The sequence below is a fragment of the Notamacropus eugenii genome, chromosome 2 (genome assembly GCF_028372415.1).
Source record: "Notamacropus eugenii isolate mMacEug1 chromosome 2, mMacEug1.pri_v2, whole genome shotgun sequence".
Taxonomy (NCBI): Eukaryota; Metazoa; Chordata; class Mammalia; order Diprotodontia; family Macropodidae; genus Notamacropus; species Notamacropus eugenii.
In genome coordinates, this window is record NC_092873.1 from 471,632,047 (window position 1) to 471,655,035 (window position 22,989).

General features: G+C 36.9%; 1 protein-coding gene and 1 long non-coding RNA gene across 14 annotated transcripts in view; one reads left to right on the forward strand and one right to left on the reverse strand.

The window, feature by feature from the left end:
* Nucleotides 1-22,989, reverse strand: part of RABGAP1L (RAB GTPase activating protein 1 like) — a 686,444-nt gene that overhangs the window by 47,911 nt on the left and 615,544 nt on the right. The window lies entirely within an intron of this gene.
* Nucleotides 1,051-22,094, forward strand: LOC140522448 (uncharacterized). The gene is made up of 3 exons (XR_011973349.1): nt 1,051-1,122; nt 9,557-9,646; nt 21,454-22,094. It is a non-coding gene; the product is annotated as an uncharacterized lncRNA (long non-coding RNA).

The window sequence follows — 22,989 nt, forward strand, 5'->3', positions numbered from 1 at the left end:
GATCCTTTCCTTTTTGTCTGGGTAGTATTAGTGCCTGGCACAGTATCTTACATATAGTAGGTGTTTAAGAAATCTTTGTAGAATTAAATTATATAGAAGTAGTCCTGGGACTCAATTTACTTAGCTAAACCAGTTAGTTACCTGTTACGGAAATACCTGCAACTAGGTACTTGGGAGCTTGAATCATCCATGGTATTCTTTAAAAAATGAACTTTGTACGCAATTTCACTTTTCATTAGCAAATACTCAAATGCAGTTTCCTGATTCTTACGTAAGATCTAGAAACATAACCAGAATAACCAGTTTAGTTAGCATAGGCAGAGGAAAAAAATAGGTGTAATCTGACTGGTTATACAAAATTCCTGTTTTGGGGGATCTAACAGGAAATCACAGAGGGCATCAGAGCATTCTGCAAGGTGACTCTGGGAACCAAATGAGAAATTTGCTGTTTGAACTTGCATTGCCGTTTCTGGGTAGGGCTCTAAAAAAGTTCTCTCTCCTAAACGAACAAATATAGATGATTTTCTCTCAAACAACCAGTTATAGTATTAATATGGATGACAAATAGCTAAACATTTGAGTAATTCCAATTCACTGGCTGAGATATGACTTTAGAGAACCAGTTAGCATCAATTAATGACATGCTGTAACTGCCAACAGATATAAGCCTAAAGTAGTTTACCTTAATGATAATGCTAGAAAAGAAACATTCCTCTGTGACACATAACCGTAGACCTATAAAGATTATAATTCCCTATCCATTGTGGGTTGGGGATTTTTTATCATCAGCTTGACTGCTGATAATCACACATTAATGTAACATGCCAAAAGGAAAGCGGCCAAATAAATCCTTTTCCCCCAATCCATGCACCTTAAGGACAAACAAAATGTGACAGATACTCAGAAGGCATCTATCCTACTGAAATATTCCAAGAAGAAAAAAATAAATAAATAACAAAAAGGGTCTAGTGGTTTTAGCCAGTGGCTCAGGAAAGTTAAACTCTGCCCATTTAATCATTGATGGACTGTGAGATCTTAGTAAGTCACATGATCTCTCTCTGCTTGTTTCCCCCATTTGTGAAATGGAGACATTGTACTGAGAAGGAGAAATAAGATAGAATGGTAAGTGAATTAACCTTCTCAGGGCATGGGAGTGTAATTTGAGAGGTAACACAATAAAGTGTTAGATGTGGAGTCAAGAGGCCTTGGATTCAAATCGCAGCTCTGTTATTTGGCTACAGAGACCCTGTGGGTGTTAGTACACCTCTATCAGCCCCAGAGATTTTTGATCTGCAAAAATGGGGGGAGAGGATAATAATACTTGTATGACAGACTTCACGGATTCCTGGGGAAACTATTTTGTAAATCTTCAAATGCTAGAGAAAGGAAAGGCATTTTTAGCTTGATTTGATTATTAATAAATCACTGATTCATTAACTGGATCACTCAACTAAGCGTGGAGCGTGAGAAGAATGAACTGCAGAGCAACTGAGAAAGTGATACTTACATGGTTTTAGAAGGGCAGATGCGATCTTAAAAGGGTCTGGGTCACACACAGAGAGTATATTTATTCCACTGATATTGGCCAGGCAGTAAGTATTTATTATGCACTCACTGGACTTGGTGTGATATTGTAATGAGGATATTAAGATGAGAAATGCATTGGAAAAACCATAACACATGCAAATTATTCCTAATATTGGAAAAATCATCTCAGTACTTGGATTGATTTGGGCCAAGGGAAAGTTAAAATTTCTTGCTGTTAAAATAAAAATCAGGGTTGAAGCACTTGAACCAAACCCCAATTGTTAGATGGATCAAAGGATTCTCCCATCAAAAGCCCATGTTTCTTGGTACCAGTCTTTTTGCATCTTTCTCTCTGGATTTACAAGTGATATCCTCTCCCCCACCCCCTCCTGTCCTGACAGGAAACTCATCTTCCTGAGTTCAAATCCTGGGCAAGTCACTTAACCCTATCTGCCTCAGTTTCCTTATCTGTAAAATGAGCTGGAGAGGGAAATGGCAAGCTACTCCTGAATCTGTGCCAAGAAAACCTCAAATGGGGTTATCAAGAGTCAGACATAAATGAAAAACAACTGAACAACAAATGCAGTACCCATTCTTACCTACTGTATTCATTAATTTTAAATGTGTTCAGGCACAGGAACACACAATGCTTATTCTCTTATAAAGGTTGTAAAGCCACAACATCATAATAATTCTTTAAATCGCTGAGTGTTTCAATGCTCTTCTGAAAAAATGGCATAGCATGTCTAAAATAAAATGAAATTTTTTGGCTAGGAGTTCATCAATTAAAGACTACATTTGTTTGAGCTAAAGAATAACAGCAATGATTAAAAAGTGCTAAAAAAATTAAGATCTAGAATGATATACTGTTCACTACTATATCCGGTTACACGTTAGAAGACCATTGGTTGGAATCCAAGTAACACATTAACTAGATGTATTCTTAAAATTGAGTCATAGGAACATGATACTTTTCTCTCTTTAGAAAGTTAATTAAGCTTATTTAAGACTCAACTTTTAATAGAGTTGCAGGTAAAAAAAAATTGTAATCCAATACTTTTTCATTCTTTATAATCATCCAAGCAGATAAGATTGCCTGTCATGCCCTGTCTACCACAAGAAGACTGCTAAGAAGACTGAGCAAGTACCTTAACATTCTGGTCACAATGGATTTGATAGAAAATGAGATAAATAACTATTCTCTCTGTCAAAAAGCTACAGAATACAACAGATACATTTATGCTATAAGAAGTGTAATTCAGAAGACTAATATGTAAAACTGGGTGTGGTGTAATCTGGAAAACATCATCTCTGGGGAAGGTGAATTGAACAATAGTTGTCTGTCTGAGAGGGGGAAACAAAAAAAACTTGGGGGAAACAGAAAGAAGGAATGTTTTGCTTTATTTCAATGATGTAGATTCTACTTTTAAGAGTGACAAGGGACACTGGATGAAAGTGACTTGGCTAAGAGAGAAGATAGCTGAAACTAAAGGATGATGCAAGTTTTCAACATCAAAGGCATGGACTTAGAAAACTTAACACCAGATAAATCATCACTAAGGAGACATTTTACTGTTTATGGGAAGAAAGTGTTATTGTTATACAAAAGAAAACAAAAAGATTAGGACAGAAAGTTAAGTGAGAGATTTCTACTGTCTCTATGCCTTCAGTTCACAAATTCTCAGTATGCCTAAGTTATCCATTTTCAGCATTTTCATCTTTTTCTTTTTCCCACCCTTATATTCTTTCAATTATCTTTATTCATTTTGGTCTTCCTCTGGTCCTCCTAAACTAGCTCACTGTATTTACTTGGAAGTCTACTTAGGATAAAAGAGAAAAAAGGAAATACTTCATGGACTAGCCGGCACAGGAGTGGTTTTATAAGTAAAAGATTTTCATACAAAAATTCTTCCATTTTCTATACCTACAGCAAAGGTGGCAGAGAAAACATTAAGAAATACATTTAAATATGAACTTCTGATCCTGGTATCACAGAACAACATTAAATTCTAGCCTTTGATTTCTTTTTGAACCAGTAATAAAATTCAGCTTTTTACATGTCTTAGCAATTATCACTGACTCAAGTGAAAATGGTTTAGCCATTAAAGGGACACTCTCCATAAATAACCCTATTTAAGGTTTAAGCTCTGTTTAAGAACTAGAGATTCCATCTAATATATCCTTGATATCTCTCATATCCTTGACATGCAGTGATTCAGCCTTTGCTCAAAGACCTCTAGTGACCTCTTAATAGGAAGGTAATCCATTCTCCACCCCCTTTTGGGATAATTCTCATTATCGTAAAGCTCTTCCTTAGAGTGAACTGAATTTTCCTCATGTTTTTTTTTCCTCAACAACCTCCATCAATTGTTGCCTTTCTGGGTTATTTACTCAATAACATTGCACTTACTAGGTACAAGGAACTATAAATAAGACACTGAAAAGAACTTGTAACCTTGAAAAAAAACTTAGTCTAAAAGAGATTTTAAAATATCTCAAGCAGTTGATAATTATAAGGCAAAATCGGCTAAGTATCACAAGAGAGATGTCTGCTGACAGCAACGTGGGAATGATTTGCTGAAGAGATGGCATCTGAAGTTGGCCTTGAATGCTGGGTTAGGATTTAAATAGGCCAAGATGTGTAGGGAAGGCATGGCAGGCAAAGGCAATAGCTTCAATCCATCACTCAGCACTTATTAAGCACCTACTATGTACCAGGCACTTTGATAGATATTAGAACAAATGAAGGGCTGGAAAAGACAAGGCATATTTGATAAACAGGAATTAATATAGTTTGGCTAATGTATAAGACAACTGCGGGCTGGAAAGACAACTAAAACTAAAGCAGAGGTCTGTGAAAAAAATAAGCAGGATAATTTGGGACCTACTTTAGTAGGTAATGGGGAGTCACTGAAGGTTTTAAGCAAAGGAGTGACATGATCAGAACTATGCTTTTGTAAGATAAAATAATGGTAATGTGTAAATAGGGGGAAGGTAAATTGGGGAAAGAAAGAACAATTATGAGGCTAATGCAATCATTCAGATATTAAATAATATGATTTTCCTTTATGTAAGTGGTAAAGGGAAGAAGAGGGTACAAGAAGAGATACTGTGGAGGTAGAACTGACAAGATAACAAAACCACCTGGTGGGGGGTATAAGAAAGAGGTTAGAGTCAAGGATAATTCTCTTCAAGCATAGGTCGACTGGTGGCCTGGACTTGAAGCCAGGAAAACCTGAATTCAAAGTTAGCCTCAGTAATTTAGCCTGACTAGCTATATGACCTTAGGCAAGTCACTTAAACTTTTCCAGTCTCATTTCCTGTAAAACTGGTGATACAATAACAACTAGGTGACATAGTGGATGGGTGACAGGGCGTGGAGTCCAGAAGACTCACCTTCCTGAGTTCATTTACTAGCTGTGTGGCAAGTCACTTATTCCTATTTGCCTCAGTTCCTCATCTGTAAAATGAGTTGGAGAAGGAAATGACAAACCATTCCAGGATCTTTGTCAAGAAAACCCCAAAATGGGAGAGTCAAACACAAGAAATAACTGAAAAACAATAACTGGGATAATAAAAGTATATACCTCCCAGGGTTGTTGTGGCAGCACTCTGCAAAGCTAAAAACACTATATAATTAATAGCTATTACTATTATTATTCAGAGAAAAGTGATAATTCAAAAGTAGCTTGTCTATAATAAACCATTTTTGAACTAACTCCTATTTTGCTTCATTCACCAAGGATCTGTACTCTTAATTCCAAATGAACTCACCATCTATCCCACCAAACTTCCTGACTTCTTTTTCTCTGTTATTGGGGCCAACTATAGAAAGGGTTACTAAGGAAAGCTGTGTTAACCTTTTTCTGGAGTCCTTGAAACAGGATATAGACAGACTTTCATAACATTCTATTTCATTACAATTTTGAGGCAAAGTGATAATTCAAATAATCTTTCCTGGTCCCTTCCAGTCTTATTGTTATAATTTTGTATGTCACTGAGCTCAAACTTAAATGGAAATATTTTTCAGCTCAATTGAGAGTATTAAAAGAGAAAGTACCTGATGTATTTTAAATATTTCACAGTTGGGAATAAAGTACATCCTGGTGGTAATGCCTTCTGGAGCTTTCAGAATGTGCATTTCTCTAGGGACAGCATATCAGAGCAAAACCTGACTAATGAATAGATGTAATTACCCCCCAAAAGATGCTTTTGGTGTAGATTTGACAGAATTATTGTAGGAAAAGAAAATTTTATCTTCCTTTCTTTTAAAAGTAAATAAGTATTTGAAAATATAAAGTATTTTTGGGGGGAATCATTTGGGTGTTGATTAGTATAGTTTATGTATGACTTGTCAAGTCACTATTCTATTTGCCTCAGTTTGCTCATCTGTAAAATGAGCTGGGGAAGGAAATGGCCAACCTTTCCAGTATCTTTGCCAAGAAAAGCCCTAAAGGGGTCACAGAAAGTCAGATGCTACTAGAAACAATTGAACAAAAATAAAAAAAATAGAAAGTACTTTGTAACTTTAGAACATCAGGTATAATCAAAATACTATTTGAGGTTTCATGGGGAAGATTATGACTAATCAAGGGGAATTATGGTTCACAGAAGGTTTTGGGGAAGAAATTACATTGGTGCTAGGCTTTAAAAGAGGGGTAGAAATTCAATGGGGAATGGGGAGGAAAGGAAGAGAACATCCAGATACAAGGAAGTGTTATGAACAAAAAGCCTCTATATAGAAGTTATCAGGCACACAAAAGGGATAATGAATAGTATAATTTGGCTGGTACAATCAGTATATGTATTTACTCAAATAAGTGTTTGAGTTTGTGTGCCTAAGTATGAGATTAGTGGCAAGACAGGATAGTGCCCGATTGCAGAGAGTCTTGAATGTCTAACAAAGGAGAGTGACCTTTACTTAATGGGCAATAATGCCCATTAATACGGGCAATAAAGACATTCAAGGGAACACAGAAGTGACATGATTAGATCTCTCCATCAGGAAGATAAGCCTGGCAGTATTGTCAAGGAGAGGGAGAAGAATGAACATAGGAATACCTATTAAGAAACTATTAATAGTGTCATACCAATCAAATAACCAAAAATAAATTATATAACTAGGCAAAACAGCAACAAAATTTATCTATAAGAACAAAAAGTCAAGAACATGAAGGAATTAATGAAAAGAAATGCAAGGGAAGGTGGCCTAACTGTACCAGATCTAAAACTGTATTATAAAGCAGAAATCATCAAAACTATCTGGTACTGGCTAAAAAAAATGAAAGTGATGGATCAGTGGAATAGGTTAGATACCCAAGACACAGTGGTCAATGACTATACTAATCTACAGTTTTATAAACCCAAAGACTACAGCTTCTGGGATAAGAACTATTTGACAGTGCTGGGAAAACTGGAAAATAGTATGGCAGAAACTAGGCATAAACCAACATCTTATGCCATACACCAAGATAAGTCAAAATGGGTATGTGATTTAGACATAAAGGGTAATCCCACAAGCAAATTAGGAGAGCAAGGAATAATTTACCTGTCAGATCTATGGAAAGGGAAGAATTTATGACCAAGCAAGAGATGGAGAACATTATGAAATGCAAAATGGATAACTTTGATTACATTAAATTAAAAAGCTTTTGCACAAAGTCAATGCATCCAAGATTAGAAGGGAAACAGAAAGCCGGGAAACAATTTTTGCACAGCCACTGTCTCTGACAAATGCCTCATTTCTAAAATATATAGAGAACTGAGTCAAATTTATAAGAATAGAAGTCATTCTCCAATTGATACATGGTCAAAGGATATGAACAGGCAGTTTTCAGAGAAAGAAATTCAAGCTAAGTACAGTTATATGAAAAAACTCTAAATTACTACTGATTAGAGAAATGCAAAATAAAACAACTGTGAGATGCCAAATCACATTTATCAGATTGGCTAACATGACAAAACAGGAAAATGATAAATGTTGGAGACGATGTGGGAGAGTTGGAACACTAATTCATTGTTGGTGGAGCTGTGAGCTGATCCAGCCATTCTGGAGAGTGGTTTAGAACTATGCCCAAAGGGCTACAAAAATGTGCATACCCTTTGACCCAGCAATATGGCTACTAGGACTGTATCCCCAAGAGATCATAAAAATGGGAAAGGGTCCTACATATACAAAAATATTTATAGCAGCACTCTTTGTAGTTGCCAAAAACTGGAAGTCAAGGGGATGCCCATCAACTGGGGAATGGCTGAACAAGTTGTGGTATATGAATGTAATGGACTACTATTGTACCATAAGACATGATGAACAAGAAGACTCCAGAGAGGCCTGGAAAGACTTAAATGATCTGATGCTGAGTGAAAGGAGCAGAACCAGGAGAACTTTGTACACAGCAACGACCACAGTGTGTGAGAGTTTTTTCTGGTAGACTTGGATCTTCAAAGCAATGCAAGGACATTAAAAAAAAAAAAAAATTCCCAATGGTCTTCTGGGACAAAATGCCTTCCACATTCAAAGAAAGAACTATGGAATTCAATCGCAGAATGTAGCAGATCATTTGTGTGTGTGCGTGTGTGTGTCTGTGTCTGTGTGTGTGTGTATTATGTTTTGGTTTGTTATATGATTTCTCCCATTTATTTTAGTTCGTCTACACAGTATGACTACAGTGAAAATGTGTTCAATGGGAACGTATGTGTAGATCCTATATAGAATTGTATGCCATCTTGGGGGGGGAGGGGGGTCATAAGGAGGAAAAAATCTGTTTTATGGTAGTGATTGTAGAACATTAAGAATAAAAAAAATAAAATAAAAACAAATTTTAAAAAATGATGAGCAAGTGGATTTCAAAAAAACCAGGAAAGACTTACATTAACTGATGCAAAGTGAAGTGAACAGAACCAGGAGAACATTGTACCCAGTAACAGCAACATTGTGCGATGATCAACTTTGATAGACTTAGCTCTTCTCAGCAATGCAATGGTCTAAGACAACTCCAAAACTCATGATGGAAAATGCTATACACATCCAGAGAAAGAACTACGGCGTCTGAATGCAGATCAAAGCTACCTATTTTCTCTTTCTCTCTTTTTATGATTTTTTTTCTTTCTCATGGTTTTCCCCTTTTGTTCTGATTCTTCCTTCACAAGATGACTAATGTGGAAATATGTTTAATATAATTACACATGTATAGCCCATATCAAATTCTATGCTGTCTTGGGGAAGGGAGAGAGGAGGGAGTGAGAAAAAACAAATTGGAACTTAAAATCTTGTAAAAGTGAATGTTGGAAACTCTCTTTGCATGTAATTGGAAAAAATAAAATACTATTAAGTGGGAAAATGCTAAGGTAAGAAAAGAAGTGCGACTGAAAGAAGATCACAATAATAAAAATAAAATAAGAGCTGGCAAAAAAAGAAGCTATTAACAGTAGTTGGCATTTATTTAGCTCTTTAAAGTTTGCAAAGCTCTCTACAAATGCTTTCTCATTTTATCCTCACAACAACCCTGGGAGAGAGGCGCTGCTATTATTTTACCCTTTTTATAGAAGAGGAAATTGAGGCTGGGCAAGGTTACATAAGTTGCCCAGGTTCATATAATTGGTAAGTGTCTGATGCTGGATTTGAACTCAGATCTTCCTGACCAGGTCCCGCTCTATCTACTGAGTCACCAAGTTGCCTTTATTATAGTAATCTACTGAGGCACTAATTAAGGGCATGTACTAAGGCAACAGCAGCAAGAAAAAGGTATATCCTCTAATATAATATCTCTTCAATGAAATCGACAGTCATTTGAAAAGATCAGTAAAATTAGTAACTTGGGATGATTTGTTTTTCCTCCACAGCAGCCCACAGAGATAGTCCATTAAATGTATACACATCTTGGCTGTGTGCTACAGATAAACACTGAGTAATTATGCCCAAGGCTAAAAAGGAGAAAAAAAGGCTGTATCACATTTGGGAAAATGTATGGATGGTACTTTCAATGATCCTCAGCTGCTCAATGACACATAAACCTATTTTTTAAAACAGTGATATTCTCCCTGTGAAGCTGCATAAACTGAATCACTGACCGCCAAGATCTCAGAAGAACACAAATGACAAGGATCACAAAGAGAACAGGTTTGCCTTTTTTTGGCACAAGCTAAACATGGTGTCTTACAGAAAGTGATAAAAGTGGAAGATGTAGTTAATGTAAGAGTCAGAAAATCCAGGTTTGCTTTTCCTAGGTTTGCTATTAGTTAGTCCATAAACGTTTTTTTAAAGTATCTGCTATCTACCAGGCATTGTGTTAAGCACTGCGGATACAAAAAGAGGCAAAAAGACACGTTTCCGCCCTTGAGGAATTCACAGCCTAGTGAGGAGACAAGCAAAGAAAGTCATAGGATTATGGGCTCAGAGATTTAGAGCCAGAAGAGGGTATAACAGGTCATTATGTCCACTCCAACCCCCACTGTACAGATAAGGAATCTGAAGTCCACTGAAGTTAAGTGACTTGCCCAAGGTCCCTTACACCATATTGCCATTCCAGTTTCCCTAGTTTCTTATGCCTGAAATAGCAATATTAAGAATTTGGATTAAATGTATCAAAATGAATCAAATTCATTCACTAAGTATTTAGCAAGTGCCTACTATGTGAAAGGTACTGTGACTCATCTTTTACCAGAGGACTGATGATGAAACACATATGCCTCACCTTAGCACCTCACAGAGGTAGGTGCTAATCTACGGGTAGAGAAGGTTTCCCAAGCTGCCAGAGGCAGTCACTATATCATTTAGAATACTGCCTCCTCTTTGTTGTAAGGGAAGTTTCTAGAAGGAAGATTAGTAGGAAGGCAATGTGGTTTCAAAGAGATAGCAAGAAAATATTATGAAAAAATAAAATGGGCACTGTAATGTTTCCCTCAAGACACGATATTTAGAAAACAAAGTGAAAATCATGACAGCAAATGTCCTTCGAGACTCTGGTACATAAATACAGCTACCAATGCTTGGTAGAAATCTAAATGGAATTAGGGCCTGTTATTACCATCACCAATGGGATTGCTGCTCTCCAGCATGGGTTGGACTCTATGTTCCCATTTCCATGGAAACAGTTGGGAGGCAAAGGAAAAAAAGGAAAGGAAAATGTCTGTTACAACACCCTTACCTTATTTCCATCTAGTCCTCATTTCCATGGGAACAGGAGTTGAAAGACCTCCAGTAGCTGAAAGTGAAAGCTCAGTCCTCGATTTCAGCAGCTGAATGTCAGCTGAGAGCACCAAATGACAGTTTATAGCAGCTGTTAAAATTTTTAAGTGGTGTTTTCTCTATTAAATTCCCCCTCTAATAATTTACAAGAGGGAAACAGACTATACAACTCACGCTATGAAGAACACTCAAAAAGGAACTTTTCAAACTCAGGCTGTTGCCTCCCTTCCTAATTCTGATATCAGACATAATTTTAAACAAAATGACTGGGAAAGGCAAATAAAGAGAAATGAGTCATTTGCCGACGGAGCTCCTTTGATGTCAGTCTTTTCTCCAAAGGGTAGATAAGGGAAAAGCAAGGAGAGGAACTAATTAAAATGAGTGAAGCAATGGGTATACCTAGTACCACATCTGGGTTGCTATACATCTTTAGTAGTATTAACACACTCTAGGTATAAAATTTTTGATGTTAAGATCAAGAGGTGTATTTGGAGTTCATCCCATCCATGTTTCCATGTGAAGGGGGAAATTAATGATCTACACATTGGCTGGTTATACAAGGTATGCCAAAAGTCGTAATGAAGATGTAAGCTTTAACAGCTTCACTAGGACTTCAGGGACACCTCATATTTTATACCCAGAGCCATAATTAGTAATTCTGGCACCCTAAGCAAACAGCATGAAGTATACTCAATTCCACTTGTTAAGAAGACAAGTTTAGTTGTTTTTTCTTTTTATGGGGGAGGTGTGGGGGTGGAACAAAGAAGAGACAAGAGACCCTAGGATGGAAGGAGGACACCACTGGGGAACAGTCAAGTTGGGGCTGGGAAAAAGAGACAACTGCTATGGGAGGAAGCATGTACTACAGATGGTGGCATCCTATTTTAATTAATTATTCTTGCTAAATAGGTTCTAGGTTTGTTTCTATACTGCTACAGAAGGGTAAGGGCTGTCAGCACCCATTAAATTTCAGAGTCAAGCACACAGTTACTATCCTGCCCCAGTTACAATATTCTTCTCTTTGTGTTCATGGAAGCATGTGGGTTTGGATTTATCCATTTATGTTTCTCATATTTTTGTATTTTAAAACACAAATATGAAAATAAATCATGACTGAAATTTGGCTTATAAATTTTCAGCTTGAAGAGAAATGTCTCCCTTTACTAAAACAAATATTTTCCTTAAAGTTTGAAAACAGTTTGGGATATCAATTTTTCTAATTAGTTTTTAGTGGGCTCTTACTTCATGTTAATCTGACACAATCACATATTTCTAAAGCAAATATAAAACTGGAGCATATCATCTAAGACAATTCAATACAACTGGATTGAGAACATCTCCCAAAACCCTCCCAAAAAGATGAATATTCTGTTAGATTGATAAGAATTACATGGGTCTCTTATCACAGTCTCAAAGAGGGTGATTCTCAAAACAAGAATATAGCTGGAATAAGAATATAAAATTTATTACTGGCATCTTGTATAGAGGGGTTTCTTAACCTGGTTGTGGGCTGGACCAGATGGTCTCCTCTACCCCCAATATCCTGCGATTCTATGAGTGGGGACCTCAACCCACTTCTCAAATCCTGTAGGTGATCTAATTTATAGTCTATTCTGCTTTCATCATCTTTAGTGTGCTTTTACTTAAATTATTTTTAAAATGCTGACACATTATTTTATAAAGCATTGTTATTAATGATAGCCTTTTCTGAGACTCACTTTAAAATATTATAAACTAACAACATTTTAAGATTTAATTTTTTTTTTAAATATAGAGGCAACATTATTAAGCAACAACACTGAACTGGAATTCAGGAGAATCAGCTACTAGTCTTTACCAATAACTCACTATCAGCTAAATATCCACCAGGGAGTCACGCAGTGCAGGGTAGCTTTTTCCCAAATAGGAAGGGAAGCTGTTCCCAAGATTTGATTGGCCCAGCAGGTTGAAATGATCAGACTGATTCTGTATCATCTTTTAACTGATTCTATTTATAGTATTAATTTGTCCTGTAATTAAGTCACGGTTCTTTGTCTCTGAACTTTGTTCAGAAATTCAGCTATCCTGTAATGAGTTAAGTTTAGAAACCAGTTCTCCTGTTAACCACATTCTATTCCTGCCTGAAGGAAATCTATTATTCTTGAGGGATGCAGAAGGACACCAGAGAGTCTGGCCTAGTACTTTACCCACTAAGCTATCCTTCAAGTATGTCTGTTTATTTTCCAAAAAAAGTATGGTCTACTACCTTTAACCCCGAAAGTGAACTCAAATAATGAACATGGCTTAGTCACAGGAGGAAAGAAGGGGGTTGTTGTTAGCCCCTCATTCTCAATTTCCAACCAATCATATTGTTCCCAACACCTCAGCCCTGTAACCAATCATACTGATTTTGCCATTCACGATGTCAAGCTCTTTTAACCAATTGTAACTTGTTTCCCACCTATGAAATCCTGTTCTTTGTTCTGTATTCTCCAAAATTATAGAAGAGAGCCATAACCCCCATGCAGGGTCTTAGCTTTGCTGAGGAAGCTGAGACCCTATTTATTGGTAAATTGGCATTTTACTAATAAACTGATCATGTTCAGAACTTTACCTTATTTTGACTGTAACAGGGTGAAGGTTCTAGCCTTGCCTTGCTACAATTAACAGTAGCTTCCTGATGGCTTCAAGCCATGTTGATATGGCATCCTGGTTCCCTAAGGGCATAAAAAAGCCTATGTGAAGTTAAGCCCTTCAGACCTGGCAGGTGTCCTCCTCTCTGTGATTTAACCACACCTCTCACTGGGAGATGGGAGGAGGAGGGAAAATTACTGGGCTAAATGTTATATCCTTGTTATGTATCCTTTTAGTGCTATAGCTAAGTAAATCTTCTTTTGTTAACTTCCGGAATGGCCTATGAGAGTCTCACTTCCTTCCACAATGGGGCTAGAGAACTAACTTGAGAAAGGTCCCAAACCATGCAACATTACTATGTTACTAATTCATTTAAATTGTCTGGACCTTTTCTCACCTGTAAAATGAAGGATTTAAGCTAGATGATCTGAAAGACACTATGATGTAGGAGAAAGGGCATCTGGAGTAAGAAAACATCCCTCCTCAGCCACTTGACTACTGGACAAGTCCTCTTACCCCATCAGTTTTCTTACCTGTACAATGAGGGGATTAGAGACAAGAGCCACTAGTCCTTCCAGTTCTAAATCTCTGACCCTATAATATTTACATTTCAGCTTCAATATTTTGTGAATAACTTTTTCAGATATTTCTAGGAATTTTAAATACAGAGTTTGGGAATTTATTTTTTTTTAAATTATTTTGGATATAAATGATTTCCTATGTAATCCTATGGCTTTTACTTTATACATTTAAAAATATTATTTTAAGAAGGGGTCCACAGGCTTCATTTTTATGCAAAAACAGTTCATGGGGAAAAAAGTTTAGAACCCCTGATTTATAGTAACATTTATCATGCAAACACTGCCAATATATAATATCTAAACAACAATGGCTAGAAATGTATATAGTAAGGCATCTAGTTCATTTTTCAGTTAGTCTAGGATTTCTTGCCCATCGTCTTTTAGTTTGTGCCCAACTGAGAAAGAATTTAAAATAGACACTGAGTATATTCTCCAGGTATTTTGTATCAGGGCTCTGTTTCTATGGTCCGAGTCTAAAGGATTACCAGGATCCTTTCCAAGATAAGAGGCAATAACACCAGACTGACATGGATGTTCCACCGCTGGCCCAAGTCAAAGACAATAAATAGTAGGATGGATCCAAATCTAAGTCACTGGGCAGAAGTGGCCTGCCAGGAGACTTGGAATTCATAATAATAATAGTTAACATGCACATAGCACATCAAAGTTCATACAGCACTTTACCACACATCACGTCACATATATCTTACCACAACCCCCAGGGAGTTGCTTTATTTTTCCTATTTTACAGATGGGGAAATTAAGATAGACAGAGGTTAAGTGACTTGCCCAGAGTCACACAGCTAGTATATGTCTGAAAGAGGATTTGAACTCAAGTCTTCTTGATTCCAAGTCTGGCACTACATTTATTTACTGTGCCCACTCGCCACCAAAGCTGATGTGTTTTAGAAAATAATCTACTGAATGTGAGGTAACAGACTGTAGGTCTTCCTTGGACTGTACTGATGGGGGCCAGGGGATGGGTCACCTAAACCATAACAGTCTCTTAGGTATCCTGCTGATATCCAGTCTCCTTTTCTGTCCTCATGCATGTTTAATGATTATTAAAATATGGACTGACTTGACACATACTAAGGCTGAAATGTTGGTGCTTTTAGATGTGTCATTTAATGCTAAAAGAGAATGTGTAGATTTCACTGCTGAAAATGGAAGTCTGAAGTGGTGCGTGAGCTGTAGACAGACCTTACAGCTACATGTAATTCGGGTTCAATTAGCTAAAATCCTCTGGGAATAGGATGTTAAGTGAAATGTCTGACTAAACTATGGTCAGCCAGAAAACTTTTTTTGTTGAGCATCAGTCTATTTCCCCTAAAAAGGGGAACTGAACATATAACTGAATCTTTCTTTAATGTCTCACGATCTCGCAGTGCTGTGGGACCATCACTGAGAGGCAAGACGAGAAAGATCACTGGCTCTGGAGTCGGGAGACCTGGACTCAAAGTCCTGTCTCTGCCATTTACTGGGTGTACCAGCTTGGGCAGGTCACCCTCCCAATCCCACCCTTCTCTAAGGCATTATTTCCTCATCTAGAAAATTGAAACGATATCTGTACTGTGATCTCCAATGTGAGTCATGAGGAAAATGCTTTGTAATCTATAAAATGCATTCCAAATGTGACCTTTACCTTTCTTTTAAAATACAAGGAATTTGAGAATCAGAGAAGGCTAAAGATGATGGTGGCAGAGGAAGAGTATGGAAATGAGAGGGAGGTGCCAAGAGTATGCATGGTTTGTTTCTCTTCGTGCCTTTCTTTGTATCCCCAGGGCTTAGGCAGAGAGTAAATACTGAATAGATGTGGGTTGACAGAATGGCTGACATGATCCGGTGTGTCTAGGGAGGGGACGAGAACAGTAAGAAAGTATCTTCCTGAAGAAACCAGGTTTCTCTGAGGGCAAGAATATTAAAGAAGTGTGAGATGACAAGATTTAATATGAAGACAGTTTGTTAATGGTGGAATGGGAATTCCAGAGTGCACGATGAAAGGGATAGAAACTAGGGAGAGGTAAGACTGTTCCCTTAGGTTTAATAGCAGTCCACAGGGCTGTGCTGATATTTAGCAGGCTCAACAGGAACCATGTTTACAGTAGATGACAGTCATGAACTTCAGGAGGTTTGAACTAGTTAAACATTACTGGCATGTCTAACCCTCAGCCAATTAAAATTTGCTGATGATTCTCAACAGGGTAGGATGTCAGGTATGCAAAAGAACCACATTACAAAATGACTTCTATCACAGAAGTAGGCAGCTATAAATTCACTGGGGCATGGGAGTGGGGAGAATCAATCTACCAACCCACAAATAGTTATTGAGTATTTACTACATGCTTAGGACAACTTTCCAAACTAGAACACTGGAATGAGTGATCAAGGGAGGGGGTAGGATATCCTTTCTACCAACTTTTGAACAAAGGGTAAATATTCTCCTTTTTTTTTTATCAACTTTTAAAGAAAAAGATAGGCTATCTTTCTGGGAAACTTTTTGTTGCAGTCCTATAAAGCAGCAGAGTCACGAGAGGCAGTAGGTGATTATTTCGTGTCCTCTCTAGCTCTATAAAGTCTATGAATTCTATCCCACTTTTTAATGTAACTGTTAGAATTGCCTTAGAATTGTCATCTGAGATGAAATATTATAATATATAGAAGTCTAAGAGTGTCCCTATCTTAAAGGTGCCCTGGATTTAGTTGAAAAGACAAATCTAATCAAAATGAAAGTTATGCAACTTAAGCAGGAAAAACATTTCACAGAGTTCACAGAGCAGGAACAGAAAAAACCTCAGGGACTTGGTGAACCACAAAGAAACAATAGGACACTGAGATATGTAAAAAGGAATATGATCTCAGGAATGAATGTGGTAGTCTCCTTTATTCTCAGATCTGATTAATAGAATAATGCATATAATTTTAGACCCTGTAACGGAAGCATGTTATAGAGAAACTGGAAAGAAAAAATGGTTAAAAGTTTGGGAGGAGTAAGTTTCCATTTCAGGAGGGAAAAGGCAGAGTTATGGAGCTTAGACAAAAGAGCATATAGTGGAAAGAAAGCACAAAAGGAACAGAAAGAGATAAATGTCCTTTCTCTGTTTCCATTAAGAGTAAGGAAAAATGGAAGAGGTTTTCATTTCAATACAAGGGACTGAGATTAGATGTGGGGAAGCTTTACAAACAAGAACCACTGCAATAGTCATCAAGGGAAATGGTGGGATGTCTTTTCTATCAAGTTTTAAAGAAAAGGGTTCACTAACTTTCTGGGAAAATGTTGCTACAGTCCTATACTGAGGCAGGTTCAGGACAGACATTAAATGGTTACTTCATGTTCTTTTGAGATCTATAAGCCTATGAATTCTATCCAATTTTTTAATGTAACTGTTAAAATTGCCCCGGAGTTGTATTCCAAAATGAATATTATAGATAGGTTTAAAGTTCATTATGTAATGCTGCTATCCACTCACCTAATCCCAGAGAATTAAGGACCACACTCAAAAACAATTATCAGCTAGTAAATAAAGGCAGGATTTGAATCCATTTTTTCCTGACTCCAAGAATCTACCCACCACACCATGAAAATTACTTGAAAATTAAAAATCAGTGAGCCTGTTAGTCTTCTAGGTAACAGAATGCCTGCTAGAAAACTACACCTATAACAACATGAAAAAGCACACTGCCACTGTATTGTCAAACACTGTCATTATCCTTAATGAACTTAATTCTTATAGAAAAGTTTAATAGCTTATCCTTAAAAGAATATTACAAAATATTACTTAACCAGGAAAAACATTTCACAAACAGGGATGGAACAGGAAAAAAAACCTCAGGGACTTTGTTATAAGAAACAACAGGGCATTGAGATACGCAATACAAAAGAATATTAGAAAACAACATAAATATCTATTCAGTGAGGTAAAGGAAGATGATTCTATGAGAGAAGCAGCTACACCTATGAGATATCTGTCAAAAATGTAAGGGCTCTTACTGGTTGAGAAAAGTAATTCAGATTCTTTAAAAATGAAGAGCTGCCCTTTTTATTTTTAAACACCCTAAACTTTCTTGTCAGAATCAAATGATAACTTGGCTTTAATACTGCTATAAAAACCTTATATAAATACTGGTATAGACAAGTCCCATAAGGAATATGAGAAATGAAAGCCTTATATGTAGAAGAAATTAGGAGTTGCCCCCTTTTAGCCAAAGAGAAGCTTATGATAACTACTACATTTAAATATAAAAACTCTGCATTACCAACAAAGATTCTGCAATTCATTATATTAAGTTGATCTATTAAATGGCTTGCTATGAGTTAGTTCCTCCTTTTAAGAAAAATGAAAGTCTAAGATGAAGAAATACACAAGTACACACTCACTGTCTCTTTCTCCTCCTCTCCCCACCCCAGGATAAGAATTATGTGTTGTGTGAACATACATAGTCTAAAGAACACCTACACTAAACCAGGCAGATTAACATACATTGGAGATAAAGAATGAACAGAAAATTTCTGGGAGAAAAGAAAGGAAAAGAAAAGAAGATGGGAGGTAGAGGGAGGGAAAATTTAAGTAACTCATTTTAGAATTGCTTATTGCTGAGAAAGACAACAATTAACAAGGCTCTACAAAACTTTAGCTACTGGTCCACATTTCACATATCTGAATTCCCAAAGCAAAACAGTAGTTGGATCTCTGGGTGGAATTACAGTAGAAATACCACAAATTCTTGTCTGACTCCAAATATTTTTATTTTTTAAATTTAACGTATTTTATTCCCTTCCATTTATTATATTCTTGTCTCCTGATACTATAATAATACCATTATATTACCTAGCAACTAGAATAGAACCTCAGAACAGCTCATTTTAATCTATATTTAGATATACAGAAGATACAATCACATAGAGTAAAAGCCTGTTAGAAACAATTCACAAAACTTATAGTCGTTTCAGTTCTCATGTTTCATCCCATGAGATATCACTCAACTGAGTTATATTTTTTGTATATCCATGTTAGAGGCAAACAAAGGTTCCTCTGCCCCTTAGAAATATTGACAGCATTTTAAAAAATTTAATCAATGCAATTTTATTAACTAAAAAAAGGATAATTTTAATTTTATAAAATTTTTAAAAGATGTTGCATGCATAAAGTCAATAAAGTAGAAGATGGAAAACAGATGGAGAAATATTTGCAACTAAAACCAAAAAAAATCTGCCATCCAGTATACCAAGGTAATTGAAATCATTATATAACACCAAGTTACTGCCCAATATAGAAATAGTTAAAAACTATGAACACACCATTTTCAGAAGATTTACAAATAAATCAACAAATGAAAACAAGTTATGTGTTCCTAATACTTAGAGAAATGTAAGTTGAAAAAACTTTGAGATTTCATCAAAGTCCATGCAAATAGGCAAAGATGAAAATAAAATGAAAATAGTTAATTCAATTAGAATAGCTACGTACTTTAGAGTTCCACTATTGGTAGAATAAAGCAGTTCAACTAATCTCTATCTCAATTTGGAATCATTAAAAAAATGACTACACTATTTTCTTTTTTTTAAGTTATAAGTTTTATAATTTTAAAAAGATTCTTACTAATTTATTTTTAGTTTTCAACATTCACATCGACAAGATTTTGAGTTTCAAGACAGCATTTTAAGTAGTTGTAGTCTACAATCTTTGAACTAATTTGAAAGAGTTTGTCCTGTTTCCCTCTCTCTGATCAGCCCAGGAAAGACTCTCCCCTTGAAGTAATTAAGGTGGTGACCCAACAAGGACAAGGGGCCCTTGGTGGAGTCAAGTAACAGTAACAACACTCTGAAGGGATTGGAATCACAATAGTCACAGCTAACAAATACAGAGCATTGTAAGGTCTACAAAATGCTTTACAAATATTATCTCATTTCATTCTCACCATAACCTTCTGTTGTTTTTCCTTGTTATTCAGATGTGTCTGACTCTTCATGATCCCATTTGGAGTTTTCTTGGCAAAGATATCATAGTGGTTTGTCATTTCCTTCTCCAGCTCATTTTACAAATGAGGATATTGAGGCAAACAGGGTTAAAGTGATTTGCCCAGGGTTACACATCTAGGAAGGGTTTGAAGCTGGATTCGAACCCTGGGAGATGAGTCTTCCTGAATCCAGGTCTAGTACTCTAACTACTGCACCACCTAGCTGTCCAAATTACCTTGTGAGGAAAGCATAATTATTTCCCCTCCATTTTATAACTGAAAGTGTGAGGGGACAGGGAAGATATTTAACAGAAGGGTAAGGTAGAGTAGTCAGAATTTTCAGAGTAATGCCACAGGTGAGAAATAAGTTGTCTGATCAGAGCTCCCTTCTTCAATGGAAATTGTGGAGACACAGTTTTCTACCTTCCAATCAGAGAGATGGAATGTAGTGAAGGGTTTGTATTTTACTCCAAAAAACAAAGGAGTTTGTATTTTACTTTAAAGTCAATGAAGAGCCACCCTAAGCTTCCAGAGAGACATGATCAGATTCTCCAATTTAGGAATAACAGCTTGACAGCTACGCAGAGGATGATTTCTACAGAGGAAAGAATGGATACAGGGAGACCAATAAGGAGGCTCTCCCAGTGTAGGATAAAGGTGAAGAGCATGTGCTGTATGTATGGGGGCTGTGTGACAGGTGAAGATGCTGAAGATATTTTTCAAATAATTGGATCTAAGGAGTGAGAAGGAAGGACTGAAGATGATTCCTACATGACAAACCTCATCAGGACGACAGAATTAGGGAAGCTAGGAAGTTATGTGAGCTTAGGGAGAAAAAGAATGAGTTTTGCTTTGGACATATTAAGGTTGAAATGACTACAAGACCTATTGGTGAAGATGTCAAACAGGCACCTGGAGATGCAGAACCAGAGACATTCAAAGTTTCAGAGGATACGAGTAAAGTTTATTTAGGTCAAGTCTTTGTCTGATTATGCCTTCCTTATTTATGTCAGGTCTTGTTGTTATGGGAGACAAGATGTATACAACAGACAGAAAAGGATTATTACAAAACATTATAAAATCAATCACCAAAAACATGTCAATTGATGTTCCAGAATGTGCAGATGCTAATCCTCACCTGGAAAGCTTAACTTTTAACACCTGGGAACAACTCTAACAATGAAAGCAGCCTGGATAGGTGTCATGGGGATTTTTGGATGAGGACCAACCTGAACTCTACAAAAAAAATTATCTCTTTGAGGCTTTTTAATTGCTTACACATCAAAAGGGAAGGCCAGAGGAAAAAAATGTCATTTTCTCCTATAGAGAAGATACTACCTAAAACACAAACGATTTCTGCTCTGAAGAACTGGTCTTCTTGAAAGGATTTGTCGAGATAGTCAAGACAGCTAGATCTGGCCAGAGAAGGGTGTAGGTGTCATTGCTGACCCCTTTGTCAGTGTACATCTTGGAGGATGACCCATCTAAAGGGGCCTGCTATGTCAGTCTGTTATTCTGTAGCACTAGGTAATAGTTCTCTGAAACACATTTAGTTGGTGCCCTCATTGTCACACTTCTGCTCCTCAGGACCCAGGCCTTATTTCTCACCTGGCTGTACTCCTCTACTTCCAGCAAGATGACAACTCTGAAACTTACGCCTCCTCGGTATCCCCTGGTCCTGGTGCCCTTCCCTCTCTTCCTGGGAAGGGCAGGAGTCTTTGGAGAGCTCCTCCCCAGTCATCCATGTAAGGAAGCCACACAGGCCAGCCATCTCATCACCATCATCTCCCACCCAATGCCTGCCTCCCTTCCCCCATACTGTGCTTCCCCCTCCCCACTTTTCAGCTTCTTTTTATGTTTTGTCTCCCCCATGAGAGGGTTGGTTCCTGGAGGGAAGAATTTTCTTTTGCCTTTCTCTTTGTATCCCTAGCACTCAGTGGAGTGTCTGGCACACAGTAGGTACTGGATAAATGTCTACTGACTGAATGACCTTAGAAATCTTTTTTTAAAAAAGAATCATTCTTGCCACCTCATGAATTCTCTAAAATAAAACATTCTTACTTTCGAAATAACTTCTTTTGGTAGTTTTCGTAGCTTATTTCATAAAACATTTACCTCAGACAAAATCTTACTGTCCATTATTGAGATCACAATCTGCCAATCAAACTGCATGTATCACATGAAGACATTTCTATCAGCAAGCACCCTGGCACCCAGGAGGGTGTGCCGCACAGGTTCTTAGGTCTATTTTTCTAAAAGGAAAGCCACTTTAAGAGAGGTAAACAATCTTACTTTAATTACATATACCACCCAACATCTGGGTTTTCAAAGTCAGGGGGCTTCTTAACAAAGCTGCCCAGAATCTCATCTGGCACACAACCTTCTTCCAAAAACTAAGGCCCAAAGCAAAATCTCACCTCAGAGTATATATACTCTTTGTAGAGGTGGACCCACTGCCTCATTAGCAATCAGAAAAGATGTAGACCTTCCTACAAAATAAGCCTCCCTAATCAAGCCTCCTCAATAGCCCCACCTGAGACCTATCAATGGATGGGAAGATTTTTAACTCCCATAACAACATTATACAACAAAATGAACTAAATCTAACTGCAGACTGAAGTGAACACATGTTCTACGTGAGGTCAAAATGGGATCTGAGAATTTGAGTGTTTTTTTAAAGTTATTTTGTTAATTATTTCAGTATAATTGGTTTTCTTTGTAATCCTACATATTTTGTTTTATGCATTTATGTTCTAAGAAGGGGTCAAGGATTCAGAAAACAATGAAGGGCTTTTTATATGGGGCTCACACATCTTTTTAGCAGAAGGGACTGGGGAAAATGGGGTTCTATGGTTAATATTATTGAAAACTTCCACCTACTTTATTCACCATAAAGAAGATCCCCAAGTACTCTTTATGGTACGATATAAGATTTATATGATGTAGTAAATAACATTTTTTAAAAAGGCAAATGTGAAATGCATCCCTCATCTGTGAAAGTTTAACACTTGACATCTGAAAATCCATTCAGGAAGCAGCAAACCACCCATCAGTATATTTGAACACACAAAGTAGTGAATGAGTTTATGCAACAGCAACAGTTAGTTTTCCATTCTTAAGCAT